This window comes from Dipodomys spectabilis, unplaced genomic scaffold (assembly GCF_019054845.1).
Source record: "Dipodomys spectabilis isolate Male_0828 unplaced genomic scaffold, ASM1905484v1 ptg000018l, whole genome shotgun sequence".
Lineage (NCBI taxonomy): Eukaryota > Metazoa > Chordata > Mammalia > Rodentia > Heteromyidae > Dipodomys > Dipodomys spectabilis.
The window spans coordinates 6,677,593-6,690,253 of NW_024870695.1; positions in this window are offsets into that span (position 1 = coordinate 6,677,593).

Here is a 12,661-nt window from a genome sequence, read left to right on the forward strand (position 1 = left end):
TACTCTTAGAGACAATTTTATACCTTCTCTATTCAAATTTCCAATACCTTCTCACCTCAACTCTTAGCTGATGACCTCATCTCAGATTTCATAGAGAAAAAAATAGTTGTAATTAGACAAGCATGTCCTCATTTTCCTACCTCCATTTCCATGAGCCTCCATCCATCCTTGCCTACAAGTCCTGCCCTGAGTAGCTGTGAAGAGAAAAGAATCTCTGCTCCTGTGGTGGGCCAGCCTTCCCACTCAAACACCTGCATCCTCTAAGAGTTTACTCCTGCAATACCCTCCTATTCTTGCCTGCATCCTCAATTTCTCCCTCTCAATTTCCAGTGGTGTGCAAATACTCTTCTCTCCCACTTGTCCACTGCCAGGTACCACTCCTTATTTCCTCTTCACAGCAGCTCTGTCTCAGAAAATTAGCATCACTCATTGTCTCTACTTCCTCACCTCTACTCCACCCAACTCTATAATCAGCTTTTCATCCCCGCACAGCACTGACCCAATTCTCAACAAGGTCATCATAGGCCTACCTCTTATCAAGGGATATAGTCATGTCTGCCAGTTGATATCTTGGCACCATTTGACATAGTAACCACCCTCCCTATGAAAACGTTTTTCTTCTCACCTAGTTTTCGTATCCCTCACTGACAATTTCTCTACTTCTTTTTCTGCCTCTTCCTTCCCCCACAAGATCTCTAAATAACAGTACCCAAGGCTAGCCCAAGACTGCTTTTGTTTATCTATACCATCTCCCTATGAGTCCAGTGTCTTTTTGGGTCAGATACCACCTCCAAGCTGATTAAGTAAATTTATTCCTCTATTTCCCTAAATCATGAATAGGATATCAAACTAGCTATTTAATATTTCCACTTACATTTCTTAAGAGTATCAACAATTCATTATTGAGTCCTTCTCTTAAAAAAAAAAAACTCAAATCCAGGGCTGGGAATGTGGCTCAGTGGTAAAGTGCTAGCCTTGCATGCATGGGGCCCTGCATTTGATTCCTCAGCACCACATAAGCAGAAAAAGCCAGAAGTAGTGCTGTGGCTTAAATGGTAGAGAACTAGGCTTGAGCTGAAGAGCTGAAGGACAGCACCCAGGACCAGAGTTCAGGCCCTATGACTGACAAAAAAAAAAAATCTCAAACCCTCCCCATCTCATTTTCCATCTATCCTAAAGATTGGAAAGTAGAAGGAATTCAGTTTCATTCTTAATTTCTACTTTTCCTTTATTCCACATTCAAATCCTGGCTCTACCTAAAAAATATGTCTTGAATCCACCTATTTATCATCATTTATACTGCCACAGCCAAGGCCACTATCATCTCTTTCATGGACCAGTGAAATAGTCTACGTAGTATGTCTTCCTCCTGTTTCCTCATTTTGCATATACCAGCCAAAGTGATCTTTTGAAAACTGAAATCAAGTCACTTTCTTTCTTCAATCCCACCAATGACATTCCATTGCAGCCACAATAAAATCCAAGCTTTTATCATCATAACTTATAAGGCCCTGCCCCATTGGTCTTCTCTCAGTCTCTCAATCATGGATCAAATGCATTCCAATCTTAGGACCACAAGCACACAATATTCTTGTGCAATGTGAATATTAATACTCCACAAGAATATTTTTCTTCCAATTTTTCAAATAGCTTACTCCTTTCTCACCTATTGACATCTCAATTTAAATAGACTCTCCTCAGAGAAGCTTTTCCTAGCCTCTCTGTCTAAAGTATGACTTTTTTGTTTATAATGGTACTGGAACTTGAACTCAAGGCCTCATACTTGCTAGGGAGTCCTCAAGTCCACTTGAGTCCTTTTTGGTATTGATTATTTTCAAAGTAGGGTGTTTTTCATGTCTGAGCTGGCCTGACTCCTTCCACTTGTGCTTCCTGTGTCACTGCAGGTGACAGGTTCACAACACTGTACAGCCACTGTGCTTCCTCTGTAGCTTGGATAACAGGCATTGTCCCACCTGGACTAGCTATTGATTGAGATTGAGTCTCTCAAACTTGTGTGCTCAGACTTGGCCTTCCAAGTAGCTAGGATTAAAGCTTGAGCCACTGTACCCAGTTGCCCTGTTTCACGTTGAATAACATTTTACTGATACCTCCAATTACCCTTTTTATGTATATTGTTTGTTTTCCTCGTAAGCTTGTACACTCCATGATAATGAGAACTCATTGCCTTGCTTACTTTTTCACCACAAGATCTAACAAAGTACTTAGCACAAAGAAAGTTAATCTACTACTAGTAGATTAAGTGATGAACTAAAAATATGCAGAGTCAGATTCATTTACCTTGGCTTCCTACCCTTAAGAGTACCTAGTTGGGGCTAGGAAGGTGGCTCAGTAGTAGAGCACTTGCCTTGCATGCATGAGGCCCTGGGTTTGATTCCTCAGCACCACATAAGCAAAAAGAAAAAAGCCGGAGGTGGCTCAAGTGGTACAACGTTAGCCTTGAGCTGAAGAGCTGAGGGACAGTGCCCAGGCCCAGAGTTCAGGCCCCATGACCGGACCCAAAAAAAAAAAAAAAAAAAGAGTACCTAGTCATTTCTTAATTTAGGTAACTGTGGAGGTCTCTAAAGCAAAGGAAAAAGGAAGATGCAATCATTGAAAGTCTTGTTTCCAAAGATAATCATGTTATCTCTGAGCATAAGGCTATAAAATCCCAAAGAAAGTAGATCACTTAATTCTTACAATTTTCATAAATTCAGAATATAATACAGCATAAATTTCTGAGTCAGTAAGGTGGGTTTATCTGACCTTAAATATCTTCCCCTTTCCTTACAGTTGACAGAACAGTCTATCTGAATGATCTGATGGATGCTATCAGTTATATTATGGGTGAGTTACAAACTACAATGCAAAATCCTTATCAATATTATCTTTAATGCTCTGTAATTAGCAGTGGATGAAAGTATTTCCTGTTCATCAAAGTTTAAATTCTTGTGGATATTGTTAAACTTAGATAAATAATAACTAGTATATATTTACAAATCCACATCCTTAGTGTTCTCTGAAATGATCCCCCAAAAAGTTCTTTAGCATATCAAAAGCCTTTTCCCTTCTTAACCCTCTCCTAGAAAATTATCCTGAGAATAATTTTATTTAATAAAATTTAAAATCCCAGTCCAAAAACCTCCATTCTTATGGTAGAAAGAAAATTGACTAAACATAGCATCAGTGGCTCACACCTCTAATCCTAGCTACTCAGGAGGCTGAGATCTGATGTTCCTGCGTGGTTCAAAGGCAGCCTGGGCAGGAAAGTCTGTGAGACTCTTATCTCCAATTAACCACCAGAAAACTGGAAGTGGCTCTATGGTTTAAGTGGTACAGTGCTCACCTTGAGCTGAAGAGCTAAAGGATAGCACCCAGGCCCAGAGTTCAAGCCTCACGATGGAAGAAAGAAAGAAAGAAACAAAGAAAGGAAGGAAGGAAGGAAGGAAAGAAAGGAAAGGAAAGAAAGAAAATTGACTTGGCAGGGTGGAGGGGAGGGAAAGTGAGAGAAAAGTGAGGGAGGGGTTAACAAGTTCAACAAGAAATGTACTCACTACTTTACGTATGTAACTGAACCCCTGTGTACATTACCTTGACAATAAGTTTTTTTTTTAATCGGGGCTGGTTTTGCATACTTATAAATCTCACCACTCAGGAGGAGCTGAAGCATAAGAGTAGCAAGTTCAAGACCAGCCTGACAACAAAGCAAGAGAGACAAGCAAAAGGAGGAGAGAGGGAGGGAACTAAAAAGAGAAAGGAAAAGTTGGAATAGGCTGGTAACATCTAACCATATGGGCATCAATGCACAAGCCATGGTGTCAGTGTAATGGGATAGAAAGTAGTAAAATGCTAATTATAAAAGATTTTGTAGCGACTTGGAACCATGATTATAAAAGAATTATTTTAGGTTGGAAAAGAAAATTAGAATGGTAGATACATTAATTTTTACATCATAAAAGCGCAGTCTTACTATCAAAGACCAAAATGTGAAAGACTAAAAAAACAAATTTTGTATATGATAGGGTAATGAAATTATCTTTAAACTTTTAGTGCTTTTTTTTCCTTTCCTTTTTTTTTTTTTTTGTCGGTCATGGGTCTTGAACTCTGGGCCTGGGCACTGTCCCTCAGCTCTTCAGCTCAAGTCTAGCGCTCTACCACTTTAGCCACAGCACCACTTCTAGTTCTCTGGTGGTTAACTGGAGATAAAGAGTCTCACAGACTTTCCTGTCTGGGCTGGCTTTGAACCGCAATCCTCAGATCTCAGCCTCCTGAGTAGCTAGGATTACAGGTGTGAGCCACCCGCATCTGGCTTGTTTCATTATTTTTATAATGAATGAGAAAAGCTTCATTTTTGTTGTGTTGAATAAAATTCTTGGAATATATAGTGACCAGAGAAGCAAACTAGAGTCAAATATATTTTAAAACAAGTAAAAGTTAAATTTTAAGCATTGGTATGTATTGCCAGGTGTAGTAAGATAACATAGGTAGCAGAGAGAGAAAGAGAAAGGAGGAAGACAGGGAGGAATAGAAGGAAGGAAGGATAAACTTGTAGAAATAAATGAATATTCAAGTAAGAAGAAGAGAGAAAGTAAAACTAAATTCCTAGTTGTAACTCAGACTTGAGTCAGTTTGTCACCAACCAATTCCCCTCAACCAATTCCAAACCCCTAGTAAGTAGCTGCTTTTCTGTAGCTACCTTCTGCTCCCCTAAAATCAGAACTAAAGACGTGAATTTTTTCTAATGCTTTTTTCAATTCTGTTTGTATCCACATTGTGGTAAATATAAGCACAAAAAACATTTTTCACCTTTGTAAGTAGTTTCATAATATTTCTTTCACAGTTGATATCCAGAACTTAGACAAATTTCTAGCAGGAAGAGGAATTAGGCTCACAAAAGGACTGAAGGATCTGATAACTCACTTGACATTTGATGTTAAGTGCTCCTTTCTATAGTTATATTGCCTTCCTAAAACTGTATTTTTATCCTGAATAGAAGAAGATTCTCAGAATTCAGACACAATAGCTCATCTCTATAGTCCTAGCTACTCAGGAAACAGAGATCAGGATGATTGGGCTTTGAGGCTGATCTAAGCAAAAAAAGTCTTAGAGACTCCATCTCAACAAATAAAATTCTGGGCATGGTGGCATGCATCTGTCATCCCATCTATACAGTAACTGTAAAGAGGAGGATGGAGGTTCCAAGCTGACTTTTAGACACAAACTTGAGATGCTATTTGAAAAGGGAATGGAGGACATGGCTTAAGTGGTAGACTATCTGCCTAGCAAGCATACAGCTCTTTAATACAGAAAAATACTCAAATTTTTGAGTATTAAAAAGCAGTGCTTAAAAAAAAATAAAAAAATAAAAAGCAGTGCTTGTTAAATTTGAACCACATAGGGACCACCTCAGAATATTGTTTAAATTCAAGTTTTAATTCCTATCTTGGATAGAATGTAAGACTCTGCATTTTGGCTGAGAAGGTGGCTCAGTGGTAGAATGCTTGCCTCGCATGCATAAGGCCCTGGGTTCAATTCCTCAGCACTACATAAACAGAAAAAGCCAGAAGTGGGGCTGGGAAGGTGGCTCAGTGGTAGAGCACTTGCCTTGCATGCCTGAGGCCCTGGGTTCGATTCCTCAGCACCACATAAGCAAAAAGAAAAAAGCCGGAAGTGGCGCTGTGGCTCAAGTGGTAGAGCACTAACCTTGAGCTGAAGAGCTGAGGGACAGCACCCAGGCCCAGAGTTCAGGCCCCATGACCGGACCCAAAAAAAAAAAAAGAAAAAGCCAGAAGTGGTGCTGTGGCTCAAGTGGTACAGTGCTAGCCTTGAGCTGAAGAACACAGGGAGAGCACGCAGGCCCAGAGTTCAAGCCCCACAACAGACAAAAAAAAAAAAAAAGACTCTACCTTTCTAATAGGCTCTCAGATGACAATAGATAATGATGGTCCATGGACCACATGAAGAAGACAGACACAACATGTTAAGATTGTGCCTGTACTTTCCTTTCTTGAACCATAAGTGCCACTAATATGTTATGTCCAAAAGGAAAGAAAAATATAAGAGAAATTAAAATTGGGTACATAAAAGTAAGTATTAAAAATATACAGGAGAAGCCAAAATTTGGAGTCATTTGACTGTTTAGTGAGAGCTCTAATATTTTTACTGAGCTTAGTTACATGATTACACATTGGTCTTTGTGCCATATAACTACTTTTTTGTGGTACTGGAAACTGAACTCAGGACCTCAAAACATGCTAGGCAAGGACTCTGCCACTTAAACTATGCACTTAATCCTGAAGATAATGCGAATGCTGGCCCCTCCCCTAATGGAGGGTGGGTCTCCAAAGCCTCAGTTTTCTGAGATAACTGTAACTCTCCTACAGGGGAAACTGAGCATCCTACCTGGATAGGCCAAGACATTGTATACTTCCCTTAGTCATCAGTGCTTGGATTTTTTACTTTAACTGGATCTTCAATCTCTACTTTGCCTTCTTTCTACTGTTTCTACATTTTGCATTCTGCTTTATAACTAGACACTGCCTAACCCAGCATCTCCTAATTTAAGACTGGATAAGTAATTGATTTTAACTGAACTGCCTAAAGCTGAATAATCACTGGGTACTGGTGGTTAATGCCTATAATCCTAGCTACTCAGGAGGACTGAGATCTGAAGATCATGGTTCAAAGCAAGCCCAGATAGGAAAGTCTATGAGATTCTTACCTCCAATTAACCACCAAAATGCCAAAAGTGGAGCTGTGGCTCAAGTGGTACCAGTCCAACAAAAGTAAGGGACAGTGTCTGGGCCCTGAGTTCAAGCCCCAGAACCATCACAAAACACCAATAAACAACATAACTGAGTATGGTGCCTGTAGGATCTTAGTTTGAGGCCAGTCCAGGAAGACACCATCAGCAAAAAGCCAGACTGGAGGTGTGGGTCAAATGGCAGAGAGGTAGCAAGACAGACAACCAAGGGTGAGACCATGAATCTCCTACCATGAATCTCCTTTGTCCTCATCATACTCACCTAAAAGAAAACAAAATCCAAATTACAGAGCAAATACATAGGCAAAATTTCAGCTTAGAATATTATATTTAGGGCTGGGAAAGTGGCTCGGTGGTAGAGTGCTTGTCTTTCATATATGAGGCCCTGGGTTTGATTCCTCAGCATCACATAAGCAGAAAAAGCGGGAAGTAGTGCTATGGTTCAGGTGGTAGAGCGCTAGCCTTGAGCTGAAAAGCTGAGGGACAGCACCAGGCCCAGAGTTCAGGCCCCACGACTGACAAAAAAAAGAATATTATTAATAACTTCACAATTTTTATTATTTTTATATAACAACCTCTGTGTTTGAATTTAAATGTTTTACAGGAAATGGAAAGATTGCTGTGGCTTCAATAATGGAGGGCCTGAAGAAGCTTAAATGTGAGTGGAAAATTATTACACAATACAAAAATGGTAACTGGATGCTTTCTGTTTATTTTGGATGCTTTATTGGTTATAAATATAATACATGGAAGGGCACTGATGGCTCACACCTGTAATCCTAGCTACTTAGGAGGCTGAGATCTGAGGATCATGGTTCCAAGCCAGCCCAGGTAGGAAAGCCCATGAGACTCTTATCTTCAACTAACCACTAAAAAGCCAGAAGTGGAGCTGTGGCTCAGATTGGTAGAGCACTAGCCTTGAGCACAAAAGCTCAGGGACATGGCCTTCAAGCCCAGGACCACCACCACCACCATCATCATCATCTTCTTCATCATCTTCATCATCATACATTGAACTTGAGTTGTGCCTCAAAGTAGAGCACTTGCCTAGTAATGTATAATATTTTAGGGACCTAGGTTTGGTGATACTTTTAGTTTACATCATTCAAAGAGCAACACATAAAGTAGAGGGAAGGTTAATTTAAATACAAAATGCACTAAATTATTTGTAGAATCAAGACTAAAAATGCTTGTGGGAGACTGTTGAGAGTGGGAACAGGAGGGTAGGAGGGTGAAAGGACAGGATAGTGAATATGAATATGATCAAAACACTTCATACACATAGACAGTCCACCCACTCCTTATAGATGCTCCTACCTAACCATTAAAAGAACAGAACACAGAGCTAGCAGTAGACAGTAGAGGCTGAAACAGAAGGTGGACACAAGAACTACGGATGTATGGCATCCTCATGTCTATTAGAACATAACAAAAATCCTCTTTATTTATGCTCAACCTTAACTCATGATCTCTGACCCAAGCTTTGTCTTTGTTACATCTTGGGCAAAGGGACCCAAAACTTACTTGTCTGGAACAACTGCTGAAAGAACAAATAGGAGAACAATGATATCAAGACTCTTTAGGCTATGAGTATAACACTGATCTTTATCATGCAGATAGTGAACAAAGGCAATACAGAAAGAGAGGTCATATTCTCAATTTGCCTGCAGACAGGTGCGTGGACAGACAATGTGAACCAAGTAGAGAAAAGCTTATCTTACTTTAAATGTCACTGCGGCCACTCCCAACAGGGGCATGTACTTCTGGTCACCATAGTGACCATAAATCCCAGCACCTCATACATACATAAATTCAAGACATATATGCATACAGACATATGAAAAATAAGAGATAAATGAAAAGTTTTTTATTTCAATTCTGACTCTTAGTACTTTACTAAGCTTTTTTGGGGCGTTTGATATATTAAGGCAGCAGAAGCAGCATATGAGTTAAGATGAATATCACACATACTTTTGATGTTTGGGTCAGTTTTATCACTCATTTGGGGGAAAACTAAGATAAACTGTACTCTTCCTTTCCATAATTTCAATTTTTGTGTAATTTTGAGTCTTTCTCTTGTCTTTAAGCAAAAAAAGCGAGTCTACACAAGCTGATAAAAAATGCCAGTGATCTTAGAGGTGAGTGTACAGTCTGTGTGAAGGCATCATCAGACAAAGGTGAGTGCTATAGTTTACAATTGTTAAGTCTCATAGGTGTTTCCCTACTAATCTTGGATCTACTCTTTGTCTACCAATCCATAAAATAGATGGACATCATTATCTCTCCAACTATTTTTCTCATTCCATCTCACATCTCACTTGACTATTGTTTTCTAATAGATTCGTTTACTATGTTTTAGCCTCTTACTCTATTGTAACCTGATTAGTATCACAGTGCAGTTTATACAGGAATTGTTGGTGATACTGTCATTAAACAAATTAAGTTTGGATGCCTGCGATCTTAACTACAGGCTAATTACAGGCTCAGGTCTCTAATCCTAACTACTCAGGAGGCTGAGATCTGAGAATCCCATTCTTGTCAGTAAGGTCCATGAAACTCTTACCTCCAATTAACAACCAAAGGCCTGGAAATGGATGTGTGGCTCAAGCAGTAGAGCATCAGCTTTGATTAGAAAAAGCCAAGCAAGAGCAGGAGACCTTGAGTTCAAACTCCACTACCCTAGTACCAGCGAGCACATGCACACACACACACACACACACACACACACACACACACACACACACACACACACACACAGAGTCAAGATAAGGTGTGGCACTGTGCCTCAGTGGTAATATACTTGCCTAGCATGTGGAAGGTCTTGAGTTTGATCTCCAGCACTGAAAAAAATAGATTAAGATGGTAAATTTCACATAATATGTATTTTGCTAAAATTAAAGATAAATGATAATTTTAAGTTTTTGTTTCTGTCTGGGAACCATTTTCCATGCCTGTAGTGTCAGCTATTTGGGAAGCTTAGGCAAGAGTGATATTTAAGCCCAGAAGTTCAAGGCTAGGCCAGGATACATAGTAAGACCCTATCTTAAGAACGAACCCTAATTTATTTTTTATTTTTGTCGGTCATGGGGCTTAAACTCTGGGCTTGGGTGCTGTCCCTGCACTCTTCAGCTCAAGGCAAGCTCTCTACAGCTTGAGCCACAGTGCCACTTCCGGTTTTAGAGTGGTTTTTATTGGATATAAGAGTCTCACGGACTTTCCTGCTGGGGCTGGCCTTGAACCAGGATCCTCAGATCTCAGCCTCCAGAGTAGCTAGGATTACAGGCGTGAGCCACCGGCACCCAGCCAAACCCTAATTTATTTTTTTATTTTTTTGTGGGGGTCCAGTCGTGGAGCCTGAACTCTGGGCCTGGGCACTGTCCCTCAGCTCTTCAGCTCAAGGCTAGTGCTCTACCACATGAGCCACAGCGCCACTTCTGGCTTTTTTCTTTTTGCTTATGTGGTGCTGAGGAATCGAACCCAGGGCCTCATGCTTGCAAAGCAAGCACTCTACCACTGAGCCACCTTCCTAGCCCCCAAACCCTAATTTTTAATACTCATAAACTCCATCTAATAGCAACTGTCATTACTGCCATTGTAACACAAGAACCCGATAGCAAATAGTTGTTGATTTGTAAATTAAACTTTCCCTTTCTTTCCTTTTGTATTCCTGACCAGGATGGGAGATAAGGTTACCAAGTCTGAGAATACTTGGTAAAGCTGAATTATGCTTATAATGAGCAACTCCCAGGGCAGGAATTGGAAACTTCTAGAAATGCTGCCACTAAGTGAAGTCTAGAAAACTTTTGAAAGCCTTATCATAAAACAGCTAATCCTTGGGTGACAGAGGCTGTATTTAGCCATAATAAAGGCATTCCTAGCTTGTATGCTAGAGAACTTAAAATGAGACAAGTCAGATCATGCATATTATAGTTTCTGCTTGACATGACTATTTTCTCTGTGTCAAGATCTTACTGTGGAACCCAGGCTGGCCTTTAAGTTCAGAAATCTTTTTGCTTCAGCCTTCCAAGTACTGGGAACAATATTTTTCTTTAATTGCTCTTTTTAAGTCACTTTTCCTCCTAGTATTAAAAACTATGAGTTTGATTTTTGTTGTTGCCTTTCTTTCAAGGTTTAAACAATTAATGAAATAGGTTTCTAGTCATCATTCGGTCAAGGTACCTGTGTAAAATGTTTTAACTTGAACAACTTTCAACTCAGTAATGAAAATATATTAATACAGGATTTAAAACAACTCCCCCTCCTTCATGAAATTTAAATGGTGTGTAAAAAAGAGGTTCTCATTCTGTAATTCACACCCTCATGTACACTGTGCCCCCAAGGTGCTGAATGAACCACATTGAAAAATAGTTTCTCTAACACTGGAAGGAGTTTATGGTCATTTTCTCCCTGGGCCTGAGCCTGAGCAGTGAATGAGGTCACAGTTGCATGATGGAACAAAAACCCTTTATTGGATTCTTGATCTGAAGCCTCGAAGTGCTTAGTAGCACAGTTTAAAAGTAGGTAAATAAGAGGATTTTGTACAATTGTATGCTGAGTCCTTTTAGGAAAAGGACTTATCATCCTTATAAGAAATTGAAGTTTTTTTTTTTTTAAGTAATGATTATTTTGAGCCAGAAGACTATTTCACAACACTTTTCACGTGCCTAGATTATTGAGCATCTCTGCAGTTCCCAGCTCTGTGGTAGGTTTCTCCATTCTGAACTCTGTGTAATTGGGTTGTTTAGAATGATTGCTTTCCAGGCTCTGGGGTGAAGACCTGGGCAAAAAAGAATTCTAACCAAACATTCTGAAACTCTTTTTATTTGTGGTTTAATAGTACTTAGTCTTCATTATTTCTTATACAATTTAAAGGTTAAAAAGGTAACTTGAGTGGTAAAACCAACAAATTTGGGGAAGCTCTACCACCTAGCCCTATGTCTCAAACTACACAGGAGGAGAATGGGAGGAGTAGGCAGGTCATAGCAGTGCAAGAATGCATTCAAGAGTCTAGGATGACAAACAGCCTTGTATCCATACTCACTCCTGTTTCTGACAAAGATCAGTGAACTCATAAAAACTGACAGGGAAGAAATGTCTGTCTTAAAAGGAAACCCTGGGGAAATATACTTACTACAAAGCAGGTAGCTAAAACAAACAAATATGTAAATATTTTAGGAATGATGTAACATTTTACTCTTTGCAACATGAAATGTTATGTTTTCATAGGTAAATTGTATCTTTAAATACTTTTTTCCACATATTTCCAGGATGATTTATCTGTATTATTGTTTTTGTTTTTTGTTTTTATTATTAGGTAGTTGTATAAAGAGGTTTCAATTCCATAAGCCAGGTTATGAGTACAATGCATCTTGATCAATATCACCCCTTCTATTGTTTTCTTCTTCTTTTCCCCCTCCCATTCCTACCCTCAAGATACATAATTCATTTTTTACATATTATACATTGGATAGAATGGCTGCGTTTGCTCACCCTTCCTCCTTCATTCACGTGCCCCCACAAGACATTTCCACATCCTGGTATTCATTTTGTTAAACCACTCATTAGTTGTTCCACTGGACTCCTCTCCTAATAATATTGCTATTTTATTAATGTATACAACTTGATGATTTGATACATTACACATTAAGAAAGAATCACTACAGCCAAGCTAATTAACATACGAATCACCTCACGCAGTTACTGTAGGGGAGCACAGGAGTGTTGTTTCTGTAAGTCACCAGACTCTACATCCAATCTTCAGAAATTATATGTATAATTGAAACTTGTGCCCATTGATCAGTATCTCCTCACATACCCCCTGTGCACCATTCTACTTTCCTGTGAATTTTACTACTTTAGACTTTACACATGAGAAAGAAGACAACAGCATTTCTTGCTGTG